We start from the raw sequence: 16,942 nt of genomic DNA on the forward strand, positions 1-16,942 counted from the left end.
CCGTGTACACAAGTGTGAAGTGTATTTGAAAGTTAGAAACAGTAACAAATGAATAAAACAGCTGAGGTAAGTCTTATAACCCATGTTTTTAGAAAAATATTAACATTAATTTAAATATAAATTTGAAAATTTTTAATATTTGCATCCTTTATATTGCTTTGTATAGTTTTATGAAATGTTTAACAAAAATCTATTTTAAAGTACATCTAATAAAATGTAAGTTATTTACTTCAAGCACAATTATCTCTTTACTATCTCTTTTTGAAAATGACTATTCATGAGAGCTTCTAAATTAGATAGATTTGTCGGAAAACAGTACTTGAGGAGAATTAAATATTATTTAATTCCCATTAAATTAACCATTATTTTTAATTAATATACTTGTTATTGTAATAATGTGCTTTCTATAAACTATAGATAGTTAGTTGATTAACAAGTTTATCTAATTCATTGTGACAATTTTTTTAACGTATTGAAAAATCTAAAATAGTTCTAGTTACTCAAAGAAACTACTGAGTACAATATTTAATTTTGAAAATGTAAGTGAATTATTATGCTATTGTTATTTCAGTAAGCCAAGATGAGAGAGTGCCTCGTTGGGCCTATGAGTTGGAAAGCAAGCGATTGGCTGTTGAGGAAAGGCATACAGCTGCTATAGAAAAATTAGCTGCATCACTTACCAAGATACAGGAAGATATACATATACATATATATTAGTAAATTAAAATGATTTTAAAATGTTTTTGTTATTTTTTATAGTTTACATTTATGTAATTTATTATTATTAATTATTTATAACTCTATTCTGAGTTTTTCATAAATAACTGTCTAGATTTAACTAAAAATAACAATTATTGAATTTACATAATCTATAAGGTGTAAATTTCTTTAAAATTAAATAAAAAATATTTTTTTAGATATCAAAAGTTTAATTACTTAAATACCTTGTTTTAACTATTACCTAATTGACACAACTACATCACACTTATAATATCAGAGCATTAACAATGTATGATAATTTATAAATTATACAAGAAAATAATATACCCAATAATTGTCATATTCGATTAGAAGCTATAACATTATCTTAGTAAGAAAATATGTTTAATCACAGATACAAGTATAAATAATTTTCAGTTAAAACTAATACATTTTTAAGCACAATAAATATTTATTTAACATATCATCTTCTTGAATTCCATAGTCTCTGTACTAGTTGTTCTCTGGTAAGATCTTGTATAACCTCAACTATAGCATCCTCTCCTAAATCCTGAGACATTGCCTGTATTTCGGGTATTTTGGCATTCTGCATATTTGCAGGACAACACATGCATTCACTATTTTACCAGCAGTAACTGGATCATAATGAAGTACTCTATGAGCCAACAAAGTTTAACAACTCCAACTTGCTTTGAAAAACCCTAAACACCGTTCAACAGTATTCCTGACATGGCAATGAAGGTTGGTATAGTATTCTTCAGGTGTCCACAGGTCCTGCTCCTAATATTGGTGTCATCATCCAGGGCCGTTGCGCATATCCTGAGTCACCTAAAACAGGTATAATATTTTATACTCTATGCATACTTCATAATATGATGCTCACAGAAATTAAATTAAGATTTAGTATTTAATGAAAATGGATCCAAACATAGGAATCATGTGCTGTTTAATTTGTAAAACATTATGTTTAATTTGGAATCACATAGATAACAAAAGATATATATACATTAATTATTGTATTATTTTCTATGTAGGTATATCTAAGTATTTATAAATGAGTTACTTTAAGATGAGTTATTAATGTCTGTTAAACCTAATACAGATAATTATTAATGTTGAACAGTAATTTTATTGATTTGTAAGTCATCAGTAATAAATTACACATAAAAAAGGAAAAACAAAAGACATGGATATTTTTAAACTTACTATTAATACATTTAATGAAGGAAAATGTTTCCTATTTCAACATCTCCACCACCAGTTGAAAACCAGCCTTTGTCAAACGAAAATTCGCTATAAATTCTCTTTCAGGCAGCTGTAAAGGATCACCACAGGATCACTAGCATCACGTAAGCGTCGCCTTTCAATTGCTTTCCTCTTTCTTTCTTCCGCAAATCCAATTAAAAAAGAACGGGCCATACTTTATATTGCCCAGTACTTAAAAACAAGTTAAAAACCTTTTTTGACCAATAAAATGGCTATGTATTTATACTTAAAAAATTATTATCTATCATAGTACTAACTCAATGTTATCTATATATTTTTTGTTACTTATAGTCTTAGCTTATACCAAGAAGCTTATATCTAATACACTGGAGATTTCGGTATGAACATTGACGTGTAACAAGAAAATATTGCCCAGTTCATGTTTTTTATCACTTTCACACCTAACTTGGTATTGCCACTGTTAATACGAAGTTTTCCCAAGGCTACTATGTATGCTGTAATATTCTGCGCAAAAGGTTAGTTTTTGTACATGAGTTTGTTGATAAATTGCCAACAACGTCATTCAGAAGCATTGTTGGATGAGACAATTATTATTTATGCTAAATAAACTAAGTATCTGAACCAATTATTAAAAAGCGATACTCCCTGATTATGGGTAGTCACCATAATAAAATTGTAGCAACTCTCACTTTGTCAATATGGCATGTGTGTCAAAAAAATTGCGTCGCTTCGAATATTTAAGTTAATATTGTTGCTTATTTAATGAATATTTTCCGAATATAAAGAATGCATTGTATTGTGCAAAATTGCAGAAGTGTTTGGACACCAAATTCTGGCATAGAATTTCACAGGCAAGTGTATATTTACGTTATTTACAATATTCCTCAATACTCCTGCATTTACCTGTTTAGAATCATTTCAATGGCAAAAATTGTAAAATTTTGCATCATTTTAGAAAGCATTCATGTTAAATTTGTTATTTTCCTAATACTTTATCATTTTTCAACAAGTTTTCAATAAACAAAATTAACAAGTAAGATGACGAGTTTTTATGGATAGTGAAGAGAATATATTGTAATAACAATATTATGATGAAATTTAGAACACCATTTTCAAGATTTTTACTAGTAATGAAACAACACTCGACATCGGTATGCACTCTGAACATGTAGTTATAAGATTGTTCGTTTTTACATTGAAATTTATACTTTTTTAACTTACCTCATATTTTTTGTTTTAGGTATTTCAGCTTTCCAAAAAGTAAAATAAAAAGAAATATATGTGCCCATCAAGGGTAAAATTACTGAGGATTACGACCCAGAAAAAAATAACTTTTGAAAAATAAACTTTGTAAAGAAAATTTGTGCAAGGCTGCTATAAACAGTTTTTCTTTGATGATTCTGGCTTGAAATTGACCCGTCGAAGCAACGCGTTTAAAAAGAAGATCTGAGTAGCTAACAATTTGGTAAACAGCATCTGATGCAAAACACAACTTTCCTCTATTTACAAAGGATGTTAATGCTATATATCGGTTCATATCCAAGCTTTGTAGCCAAAAGTTATTTATAACTATCATTCTATACCAATTAAAATTGTATGTACCTACCTATAAAGTATGACCATAATATTATAATATAAATACTGTTAAAAATATATGTCGTTATTATTTATAGACCATGATTTTTAGTTTTTTCTATTTTGAAAAATCCTGAATTTACAAACCAGCGTGGTCACTCGACAGAAAGAAACAAAAAACATGACTGACGTCATTGAATGTCATAGTTTCTTGTTTCAAGTTAATGGTCATAGTGCAATCTCCAGTGTATTAGAGGATATAAGCTTCTTGGCTTATACCTACCCCTTGTCTGTTTTATAAAATCTTTAGAAGAACGATGTCAAAAAAATCGCATCTGTGGACCCCGCTCCTGGAGCTTGATTATACCGTGACGTACCTTCTGTCGTATTTTTTACAATTGTATATCGTAAACTATATCTTTCCTACTCAAACTAACACAAAATATCAACAGAAGAACAAGGATGGCATACATCCACATGTTTACATAACAAAAACGTAGCTACGAGCGTCTCTAGCGCTTTAAAAAGTTACCGTCCAACGTCTCGATTTCGCGCGCATCGCCGACAGCGTCATTGGGTTTAGTCATCGATTTTAGGAATGTTTTACAAAGGTTTCATATGTCTTTTATTGTTTTAACGATTCGTAAATGAACACTATGCTTTATCATGACATCTGTCATCAAATAAATGTAACAGAATTCATCCTGTCAGGTATCCAAAGTTCAAGAGGTACTTTTTTCAAGTGCTTTTTTTGTTGTTTCATTTCTCGTAACATAAAAACTTCTTACAGCCAAAACTCTTTTGTAGTCAAGTATAAGAACCGAACTTTAATATAAGTTAATAACCTAAGCCACTTGGATTGAAGAATAATTAACGGTCCCTATTTTTTGCCCGGCGCTCGGCCGCTCGGAATGGCTAATGTTTTTGTAAGCCTTGTATTTTAAAAAAAATGTATAGGAATGAATGGTTTTTATTATTTAATGAGTTTGTATATGTATTATTGTAAATACAATAAAACCTTTTTGTATGAATAATTATTTATTTATTTATTTTTAACGAGTTTTGTACAATGAACTAAAAAAAATTGCTCACCCTGATTTCAAGCTAGAATTACTTATTTATTGCAAAGTAATTTATGACTAAGATATCTTTTATATATTAGCTTGTTTCATAACGATTCGAACGATATTAGTTATACAAAGTAGCTCCCTACAAAATTTTAGAGATATCGTCATTGTTTATAACTCGCACGGTTTCGCGCTGACCACGCAGAATGGCCTTCACAGATGCGCGAAACCGTGCAAAATGGCCGCCACAGCTGAAGGGGTATAGAAACACGAAATTAAATCATATACGTGCTATTCTTCCTTTATCTTGTTTATATATTTGTAATGTTTAACTTATCCGGATTATAGTGTCGATCACTGAGAATTTCCAAAACACTGCTCATTGCTCAATACTAGTTCCTTTCACAGCGATAAAAATAATATAGTGATCAACCTTTTGATGGTCACTTGGCTTACGGAATACCACTTTATAAACTATCGATACAAAAAGCTGTCAAATGTGTTACGGTGGCTTTCAAGTTGATTTGGTGCTCATGACGTCATTTCAGTTGATAACTTGGTATTTCTTTAGAAATTTGCGGCACGAATTAAGGGGGGGTAGGGGAGGGAAAGGGAGGTAAGGGGAGACCCCCTGTGAAGTGGGGGGGTGCGGAAACCCCCCCTTCTATTTTTATTTTTAATTTATATTTATACTAGCTTACCGCCCGCGGCTTCGCCCGCTTTGTCTAAAACCTAATAAATTATATACTAAAACCTTCCTCTTAAATCACTCTATCTATTAAAAAAAACCGAATCATAATCCGTTGCATAGTTTTAAAGATTTAAGCATACAAAGGGACATAGGCAAATAGGGACAGAAAAAGCGACTTTGTTTTGTACTATGTAGTGAAATGTAGTTAGAAATATACTGAAGATTATGGGCTTTCTTGACTGCTCCGGCGCTGCAGAACGTGGCGCTTGCCCCCGTGTACCTCGTTGCAGGCAGGAGTCTTCACTCGCCTTCTTAGCTTCGGCTTTTTGGTCGCCTTTGGCGACCAGCCTCAACCACTCCGGCTCGCTTGACTCTGCCTGCTCCTCAGCACACGCGGGCGCCACGCTCCTCCGCGCCTCCGACTTTTTTAATACACTCTAGTGTATGACAGACAAGTACCACGTGGAGTCGGGGTGGACAGATTCGGTTCTGTTACTAACAATTTGTGTGCAATGTACATACAATAAAAAAAAACATTTTTTTAATAATTATACATGTTTGATACAATTTACAAGGGCAATGAATGGATCAATTTTATTTTTTTCAAATCAGCGTCTCCACATATTATATTCTTTAATAATATCATCGAAGTTTGGGTGGTTATAGTTTAAAAAATCTCTATACAACACGCCACTGGGACTCAATTCTTTGAGTATGAGTCCCATCAGGGGCAACAAATGCAAATGGGTTGTCTGGGTCTGAGTGATTAACTTTTTTAAAAACATACCCATGTTGCCCCAATCATATACTACTCGCCAATAATCCGTATGAATTGTTGTCCCTCAGCAACATGCTTTTGAATGAACTATGAAGGAACTATGGGGAAGCACTTTAGAATAGGCAACACCTCAAAACGGGGCGGGGGGAGGGGAAGGGGGAGGGGTAGAACCCCCCCTGTGAAGGGGGGGGGGGGTGCTGAGCCCCCCCCCTTTATTTTATGCCGGCACTACACATAGGCCAACGCGTTGGCAAGCGCGTTGGCACATGCACTTGTCCAATGTGTAGAACGGGCGTTCGCGCGCTGGTGGTAGGTATTTGAACGTTGGCCAGCGCGCTTGCGAGCTTGCCGCGCGGTGTCGGAAACATCAAAGGACACTTGTCGCAAGCTTGGCGCACCATCCACACATTGGCCGCGCGATCAGTTTGACTGTAGCAGCGATCAGGAGTGCACGTTTTTTTCTTGCGGCGAATTAACACCTAACTTGACAAAATGGCGAACAATATGAGTAACGAGGAAACATTTAAATTTATCGAGCTCTATCAGAGTTAAAACTGCCTGTGGAACCCAAAAAATAAGTACCATAAAAATAAAAATGTTGTATGTATTAAAAGTGCCAAATAAATAAGGTTCTTGGACATGCCGTTTTCCTCACAATGTTTTACTTCACAAAGAGCATCCTACTTTAATATTATTTTAATATTATAAATGTGAAAGTGTGTTTATTTCTTTGTTTGTTACATCCATTTTGAATCCGTCCGCACATTGGCTCGAACCAAACCATACTGAACGACCTTCCAATGTGTGGATTACTCACAAGCGCGTTTGCAAGCGCACCGCCAGCGTGCTGGCGAATGCGCTGGCCTATGTGTAGAGGCGACATTATATTAATTTTTTTAGTTTGAGGTTAATTTCACACTTTAAAGTACCAATTTAGTGTAGGTTACACCTCAAAAGTTTAAACCTACGTAGTTTTTTTTTTGTTTGAGTGGGAATCGCCCTAAAGTCGCTTCTGGCACTCGCCGGCCGCTGCCGCGGCACGCTCGCTTCGCTCGCTCGGCTCGTGCGGTAGTTCAAAAGTTAACCTAACACGCTCGTCGCTTCGCTCCTCGCTACCTGTAGTGTAAGTCCTTCCCTATTATCGGCTCTTAGACGCACACGACCTCTCACTCCGACCGCCTGCAGCCAACTGAGCTGTGTGAGCGGTGTCACCGTTGCATGTGCGCAAGAGATGACATAATACTTCCCTCTCTTTCACTCACATACACTACATCCCTCCTTTATTTTAGAAATTTTTAATTCTTTCCAATTATTTTATTAAATAAAATAAAATATGCTCTATTCGGGTATGCTAGTCTATATACCTAAACACCAGTATCAGTTAGTACACACAACTCAGGGACGCGTCCGCTCCATACCAACGATAGAGTAGAATGTGTCACCTGGCCTATAGTAATATAATTCTATCTATAAGCAACATCTCTCCTTTTCTTCTTTTTTTTCTTTTTTTTTTCCAATACGTAATGTGTACATTCAAAATTATAATCATTTTTACAATAAATGTATTCAAATCAATATTAATTAATAATTTTTTCAAACTCAAACCTTCATTCATCAACCAGACCTCGTCCAGAAACGTTTTCAAATCGTCAGTATAGGGAAAAAATATGAATTTACCACTGGTTCGGAAAGCCGTCTCGACAGAGAAGAGCCGGCAAGAATATATAGGCATAGTTGCTCCTTCAAAATCATAGAAATGTAACATCTTCCATAGGTATTTATAATAACAATAATGGCAATTTATTTAAGTATACGACAATCTACCACGAATAAGTTGTATACTTATATTTAAGTTTATTAAGTCATTATTTATTTATTAACCAATGGAACGAAATCGTTTTCAGTAACTTAATGTATATGTAAGGTATAATGTTTAAACTATGTTCCTTCTGTAACTTAACTATACTTTTGACTAAATCCTGTACTGTACCTGTACTGTACTTAACCTGTTTTATTTTTTCCTTACATGACTATTGCACTACCTTGTTGATGTGGAACTAACATAGGTTATCTTCTCTCTTTTTTCTCACTATTTATCATGACCTGCACTCCAGGTCATTTAGAAGAGGTGAATGCTGCTTCTTCTGACGCATAATTTAATTCACTTTACCTGCACCGGCATCTGCACCATTTAAGTAACCACTGTTTTCCCACATATTAAAATTATTATTAAACAATAGCTGTAAAAGACCTTATAAATCTTATAATTGGATTAGTAACAATCTAAGTAAAACTTCGGTACAATTATTACCAAGTAAAATGCCTATAGACTAGGTATATACTTAAATATTATTTAATATCTATATTCTGTATGTGTACTTCGTTACTAAAACAATATATGTTCCAATTTTAATTCAATATACCTAATAAAATCGGAATGTAAATGTATATCTGTACCCTAAATAATATAATAAATATTATACGGCAAAATTTTAACCAAACATTAATTGGTTCATTATTTATTCTTATTTAAGCAACAACAAGTTATCATATAATATATGATAACTTGTTGTTGCCTAAGGATCATATTATGATCCTTAGGCACAGGGAAGATTTGTTTATTTATTCGTTTGTCCGTCTCTCTTTAGTATCGCAATAAAGCGATTTATGATATATTTTTGGTGATAGTTTAGAGGCTAGAAAGTGGCAGCTTTTTTTTTATAGCGCATTAAAAATATTTAATTCATACAGAAACATGCATTTATGGTTCGCATTTGAATTCCTAATTGTATAAATTCCGATAGGTCACGCAATATGAAAATGTCACATGTATAACAATGTTAAGTTCGATAATTATCAATAATTTAAATACCAACTTTTGGGTATAAACCACTCTGACAGAATTACAGGCTTTGTGGAGCTTGCTCTGCAAGTTGCAACAGTACAATAGCATACTATATTGTGCCATTGACTTCTATTGAACCGCTTTTAGCTTCTCCTGTATGTTCGTATGACTGTATGCAACCGATTCTTTTCGATTCGCTAATGACCTACCCAAACCGTACAGATTTAACTTCAGTGACAATATTACAACAATTTATTGACAATACAATAATTAATATTTAGTAAAGCGTGATTAATTATTACTTTTTTTATACCTTCTATTTGTAACCTCAACACACACGCGGTGTTGTTCATTGTATGGTTATTACATTAATAACACATATTTAAAATTTAATTAATGTAACGAACCTAAAACGAATCACAATGTATCATTTTGTTGATGACATTTTTTATTATTATTTTTTTTTAATTTATTTGTTACATAAGATAACATTTGTATGTATTTGTATTACTGACAACGTAATAGCCACTTGAAAAAAAAAGAAAAAGAAGATAACTTTATGACAATAATAATGGCTTAACCATGGGCTAAACATTAATCACACATTAATGGTCTGAAAATGTTTTTTTTTTTTAACTGTACAATGTTAACTGTAACAATCAATAATATAATATTTTTTTTTACCTATATTTATATAAGTATTTGCAATATTCAATTTTGCATTTCGAAATCAATACCACTACCACCTCAATATTGTAGAGATTAATACTTGGAATATATTATATTCTGACTAAGGCACGAATGGTGAACTTTTCGCGATAATACATTTTTTTTATTTTTTTTTTGACAAGAAATCTTTAAGGTATTTCTTAATTGATAATATCTTTTTATTTTCAATCTAGTACGATATCTCTCATATATAATATGAGCTCTTAAAAGATGTATTACGTAAGTACTTTATGAATATGAAATCAGACCAGTCTTACAAACCACCATTAAAACTTGGATTTTATATGAATTGCTACGTTGTAAATCTTATAAAATTCTTAATAACTTTTTAAACTTGTAGATAAGATTATTAGTGTAGGTATTGACTTTTATAATATTAAATATTTATTAATCTATTCACATTGATGTTTCTGTTGCTGATTTTCTCATCTTTAATAAAATTGGTGTTTTAAATTATAAAAACAGTCGTTATTAATATAGTAATAACTAGATGCACTTGCATATATACCAATATTTGCGGTATGATGTGGTTATGATCCATTTTTTATTTTACATTAAATGTTCGTCTTGAAATTGACCTTTATTATCTATCTAAATATTTAAGTGTATATTTGGCAGGTTGTTTGACACTATACACTATCTATCAAAGTAATTATTGTTATCTACAATTAACGATTCATATTTTATGCCAATTGTCTATTGTCCAACTATTGTCTTTCACGGTATATTATTGTATAAATTACGTAAAAGTTGTTTTCAACGTTCCAACATGTAATAATTAACAGTGTGTTATAACCCCAAACCGGGGTGCTACATTTCCGCTGAGGGAGTAGTGTTACATTACTGCTACGTTCCGTTTAGAAAGCTTCTACATACCTGCAACGTTCCCGGGCAGGGAATTGTCGCGTCCTTGCCACGTTCCGATAAGGAACCTCATACGCTGCTACATACCGCTTAAGACCCATCTTCAGTAGTACTACGACATTGCTACGATTGCGCTGAAGGATTACTGCGACGTTCCCGCTGAGGAAATCCTTCTACGTCTTGCTTGCTTCGGCTCCTTAATTCCTGTTGAAGGAATTCAGCGACCAACCCTAAAGACACCCTACCGCCTGGCCTTCGCAACGAGACGCGCACTCCATGTTAGGTCCACCTATATCAGTAAGAGGAAGAGCCCTACCGGAGGGTTTGGTCCTAGACACACCACGACCCTTATTGTTACTGATATTTGTATTTATTTTATTAATTAACTAAATTAATTATCGACTGTATGGTGAGTAGTTCTTATTATTTTTTATTTTTTTTTTCCACCTCAGCTACAACGCCACATAGTTTAAACAATAAAAATGAATAGCCAAATACCTATTATGTTGCTAAGTGTAAAACTCAAAACTCGGCGCGCGGCGTATCGGCTTGACCAATTCGGATAATATTCATATTCCAATAAAGAGCATAACAACGTCTGCCAGGTGGCTAGTTTGAAATAATGAATATTGAGACTACTCTGTATGTCTCTCTTTCCATTTATTTTTGTTTTCGAATGTTCATTGTTTTATTACCTTACCCTGTTTATGATTATTATACTATCACTTAGGTAACCTGTCTAACTTTATAGTTGTCGGTTAAATGTGCAATACCTATCGCAGATATTTTAGGCATTGTTATCATTATGATTATTTGTGAACAAAATCTGCTATGAAATTACGAAAATATTAAGTCACTTTTAGATACGAATAATAAAAAACTACTGTAAATATTTTAGCATTTACTATTTATAATCTTAAAATTGTATTATTCCATTTTTTATTTGGATAACAATACTAACCATAAGTATTTTCGAAGATACAATAAATCTTAAAAGAAACACTATCACATCTTTTTTTTTAATATATTACAATATATAATAATTATTAAAATATATAATACGTATTTAAGGGGAAGCTCCCTGAATTTTATGTGTTTTTGCATTAATATTCTGAAACAGGCACACATACAATCAAAATGAAACTGTAGTATATGATATTGGGTCTTTTTCTTTCGATGTACAAGACAGTTACGTAATTGTAACATTTTCACTCGATTCATTTTTTTTTTATTCAAAAATTATGCCTTTTTTTAAGGATTATTACATTTTTTAAAGATTTACTTGGACTTTACGTCTAAAATAAATGTTAACAGTAAGAAAATAGAGTTTACTATCGAATCCCAAGATATTATTTTTCTAGATTAATTATTACCTTACTTAGTTATAAACGAAATAAGAATTGAGACTTACTTTTCGAGCTCGAACGCGATCAAAGAGCGCACGCGATATTCAACTTTATTACGGCTGTATTACCATCTAGTACAGTAACCGGTCTCTCAGTGCCAGAAATGAGAAAGGGAGCCTCCTCTTAAAATTCATAATATGGGCATCACCCAAAATATAAACATTTTAAACGAGCATCACCCGTATCACATCACTACAGGTACTACTGTATTGTAATTATATTACGACTGCCAGGCATCATCTGGTATAACATTACAAAGTACACACGGGCGTCACTCGTTTTTTTTTTGTACTACCAGGCATCATCTGATATAACATTACAAAATACACACGGGCGTCACCCGATTTTTCTTGACCACCAGGCATTATCTGGTAATTTACTAATTAGCCTGTCTAGGAAACTTACGTTCCTTGCGTGATAGCCATTAATTACTTCTTTTATCCAATAATGAATAATCTTAAATAATACTCGTGCAATTTCACATCGAGTAATTAAATAAGATATAAGTGGGTATTTGGTATAATTCTATTTTGTAATCAGACCAGTCTATTCTGAGCTGATCGGGAATCGAACCTTCTTAGCTCATTTAATCATGTTTAACCAATCCTCTAAGCAGGTTCTTACATATCAGTATTAATAAATTTATATGTAAACAAATGTCCCAAAATAATAATCTACAGCATCGACTAAACAAAATATCACATTTAGTCTCGCATAACGCAGTTACAGTCCTATGCATGACTACGTGAGTAGTACATACTGGACGACGCTAGCTGTATACCCGTACACTGTACAGTGTATTTATCATACAGGCACCATACGCTCGAGCAATAAAGCCAGCCCGCGTATGCATTGGTATCAGTATAGTTATGTTTACGAAAAACAATTTACAACACCTACTTTATCCTTCTGGCTACAATTGTTTAAGAGGTTTTGCTAAATCTTTATGTAAACGAAACCTTCGTTTTCTACGGCGCGGAGGCCTCTCGAAAGGCACGCACATGTTATTTTGTACTTTGTGCGGGTAATTATTTTATGTAAGCGGCACAAAATATCATAATGAAAATAAGTATGTGTGTATATTATTACTAACTTTAATATTCGCTTCGATGTAACTTGACTGTGGATATAATTAGTTCAATAGTTATCACAGCACACCTATTTCCTCCTTTTTTTTTTTTGTAATTTTTAGTATCAAAGAAAATTACTTACAATTATTCCCGATTTACCTCGTCGCCAAAAATGTAGTGTAAGTCCTTCCCTATTATCGGCTCTTAGACGCACACGACCTCTCACTCCGACCGCCTGCAGCCAACTGAGCTGTGTGAGCGGTGTCACCGTTGCATGTGCGCAAGTGATGACATAATACTTCCCTCTCTTTCACTCACATACACTACACTACCTATTTGAATACTAAAAGTAAAAGTTAATCGTTTTTAAAAACTGAAGCAAGTGAGCTATATAAAAAAAATTAAAATGTATCATTTATACTCTATGATAAGCTAGTATATTTGTATTGCTAATCTGCGATAATGGCTAATGATAGGCAGAAATGGAAAATTTTGGAGGAGGCTTTCACCGCACAAAGCGGTCCTTACAATTAAGAAAATAGAATAAGTACTAACATAGAATAGCATCAATGTTACTAACAATAAACATATACTAGTTTTAAGATTTTACAAATTATTATATAAAGTATTAAGTGTTAAGTTAAATTGTAAAACATTTTTTGTAAAAGTAAGGAAATAATAGCTTATATTATTATGTATCTATTATTATTATTATTAATCTGCTATCTGCGTAAATATGGATTTTAACATTAGGGTATTATTTATAGCTAAGTTTAAATAATAGGGTATTATTTATTGTTTAGGGAAGCAAGTAATTAAAAAAAAACAAAAAAAAAATTTTATAAACATATTTAATTACTTTTATCAATTCTTCAAAGCTGTCTAAATGACTTTTTTGAATGTCAGTACGCCATAAATATTCTACTAGCCAATCTTCAAAATTTTCTTTATAATTCACTTTGTGAAACCGTCGCTTCAGATTCCGCCACTGGCTCTCTACGAGGTTACGCTCGCGTCTATGATTTAGGTACGTTCCATATTAGGTATGTCATTGACGCGGAAATTTGACATTCACAAATGCTTTTATCGAAACGAGTTGAAGTTTGATATGTCATCGCGTTTTTTTTTGCACATTTCATGGTAAAGAGTAACAGTAATCACGTTTTGTTTGCACAGTTGGAGGTTATATAACATTTTTTCAAAAAAATATATCTCAAAAACAAATGCACTCCGCACCTTGATATTTTGGTAAATGATACCTCTTAACCATACCTATCTACCAAAAAAATATCAATTTAAAATGAGGTGTTGCTTATTCTAAAGCTGAGCCGAAAAGCCGCTAATGTATGTTTCGGGGCATTATTATCGATCGAAAAAAATTAAAATCACGCCGAAATTCGTGCCGCAAGTTTCTAAAGCCAACCCGATAACTTATAATAGCCAATACGAAAAACATGGTTTGACACGAAATCGTTGAGCACCGTGCAAAGTTATCATCACTATGAAATGTCAAATGAGATACGCAATAGCCGCTGGTTTTCATTCTTTCCGGAGTCACATCCCACAATACTGCGCTTTGGCATTATGCCACTATTTGTCCTTGACCACTCTATATGTTTCAGACACAAATGTTTGTCACAATCACAAAAATATTCAATATTTTTCAATGTTTACTACGGAGCAATGACAGAGCATGTACATCGTAATAACGAGAACATAAAATGGCGACCGGCCACAGTAGGTATTTGAGCTAACTTCAAATGTCAAGCGGTATAGAATTAAAGGCCCTACTCACGGTTCAACACAACCAACAATCTGCTGAAACAATTTGTTGCAGTCGCGATTGAGCGTTCTCTACTCACGATTCATCCAACCCTCAATCTGATGACACAATTTCATTCCGCGATTGCTTGCCACAACGTGCGCACGTCACGTTGATGCCTGGCCTGATGCTAAACCTCAACGCAATAATACGCATTATTAATGGATATACTAATTTATGAAATATAAGATAATTATCTTTGTAAAGCTTGTATTTTTTCCAATTTTATTGATAGATTTCAAGGGCTATAAAGTATAAACGGCTATAAAATATAAACATCTTCCTCAAATATGTAAAAATGTCTTTCCCGCGTTTATCTCAAAACCGCCATTTTGCGATTAACGCGGCAGCGCGATTGAGCCGAGATTGGAGCAATCACAATACTCACGTTTCAACACGCACACAATCTGCTGAGACAATTTGTCGGGTTGCTTCCGCGCCGATCCAATACACAACATGTTGGGTTACGCCCCCAACGTGCCCTCAACTATACTATTCACGACACAATCTGTCAGCTCACTGCAGATTGTGTCAACAGATTGTTACTGAAATTGAATCGTGAGTAGGCTACTTTAGCACTGACTGACGCTGACTGACGTATAGCCATATTTTTTCACATATCAGAATATTTATTAGTTAGAAAGAGACAGTATTAGTTTTATTATTTCGGTATCGAAATGCATGATATTTGTATAATCAGTTGTTTGTATAGAACAATATGCCCTGTCCATAGGATGCCTTAGGCCGCGTTTCCACCTGCAAGTAAACTCGCGGAAGTCTTGCATGAGTTACTTGCAATATCGTTTACATATCCTGCAATTTATTGCTGCAATAAATGTCATGCGAGAAGCTCGCGGATCATACTATCGCAACTTATCGCGGAGGTGTTTACACACATCTTGCGAGTGACGGGATAGGAATTACTGTCATAATTTTTTTATTCTATTTTGTGAAATAAATCGTATACTATAATTTATAATGTAAAATGATCTAATGAACTAATGTAAATAATATATTGTTTAAATAATAACTTAGTTAAATTATAAAATTAGATAAGCATAATGATTATAAAATTAGATAAAATAATATTGTATGCCAATGTGTTGGTGAATTGTGTGGACATTAAATTTATTATAAAAACTTTGTAACCACAATTCAACAAATAAATTTTCATTTCATTTCATTTTCAAAAAATAATCACATTATTCCATCTTAAGATCTCATAATTATAATCCTATTGACTTTACAGTTTCTTCATTCTTCACAAGAGCATTCACGACTCATAAATTTCAAATAAACAAAAATCAAAAGCCGTGCGGGCGATACTTGCAGCTTGCTGCGAGATATACGGAACTAGACCGATAAGCTGCGAGAACTGTCGCGAGTAGACGCAGTCATGTTTACACATGCTTTCGCTACTTCTCGCAAGAAGCGCTTGACAAACTGTCGCGACAGAACTTGCAACATAGTTTACACATGCAAGCTGCTGTCAGACAGACTGTCGGACAGTTCTTGCAGAAGTTTACTTGCAGGTGGAAACGGGGCCTTAGTCATTGCCGGCCACAGTAGGTATTTGAGCTAACTTCAAATGTCAAGCGGTATAGAATTAGCACTGACTGACGTATAGTCATATTTTTTCACATATCAGAATATTCATTAGTTAGAAAGAGACAGTATTAGTTTTATTATTTCGGTATCGAAATGCATGATATTTGTATAATCAGTTGTTTGTATAGAACAATATGCCCTTGTCCATAGGATTCCTAAAGTAGCCTACTCACGATTCAATTTCAGTAACAATCTGTTGACACAATCTGCAGTGAGCTGACAGATTGTGTCGTGAATAGTATAGTTGAGGGCACGTTGGGGGCGTAACCCAACATGTTGCGAATTGGATCGGCGCGGAGCAACCCGACAAATTGTCTCAGCAGATTGTGTGCGTGTTGAAACGTGAGTATTGTGATTGCTCCAATCTCGGCTCAATCGCGCTGCGCAGTAATCGCAAAATGGCGGTTTTGAGATAAACGCGGGAAAGACATTTTTACATATTTGAGGAAGATGTTTATATTTTATAGCCGTTTATACTTTATAGCCCTTGAAATCTATCAATAAAATTGGAAAAAATACAAGCTTTACAAAGATAATTAT

At 33.5% G+C, this 16,942-nt stretch overlaps 1 protein-coding gene and 1 long non-coding RNA gene across 2 annotated transcripts in view; both read right to left on the reverse strand.

Moving 5' to 3' along the window:
* LOC123704752 (gastrula zinc finger protein XlCGF57.1-like) overlaps positions 1-16,942 on the reverse strand; it is a 32,777-nt gene that overhangs the window by 11,808 nt on the left and 4,027 nt on the right. The gene's annotated exons all lie outside the window — the stretch shown is intronic.
* On the reverse strand, positions 909-2,285 carry LOC123704753. Its single transcript, XR_006753170.1, has 2 exons — positions 1,927-2,285; positions 909-1,548 (listed from the first exon to the last, which is right to left on the reverse strand). It is a non-coding gene; the product is annotated as an uncharacterized LOC123704753 (long non-coding RNA).

The sequence above is a fragment of the Colias croceus genome, chromosome 30, assembly GCF_905220415.1.
Source record: "Colias croceus chromosome 30, ilColCroc2.1".
Lineage (NCBI taxonomy): Eukaryota > Metazoa > Arthropoda > Insecta > Lepidoptera > Pieridae > Colias > Colias croceus.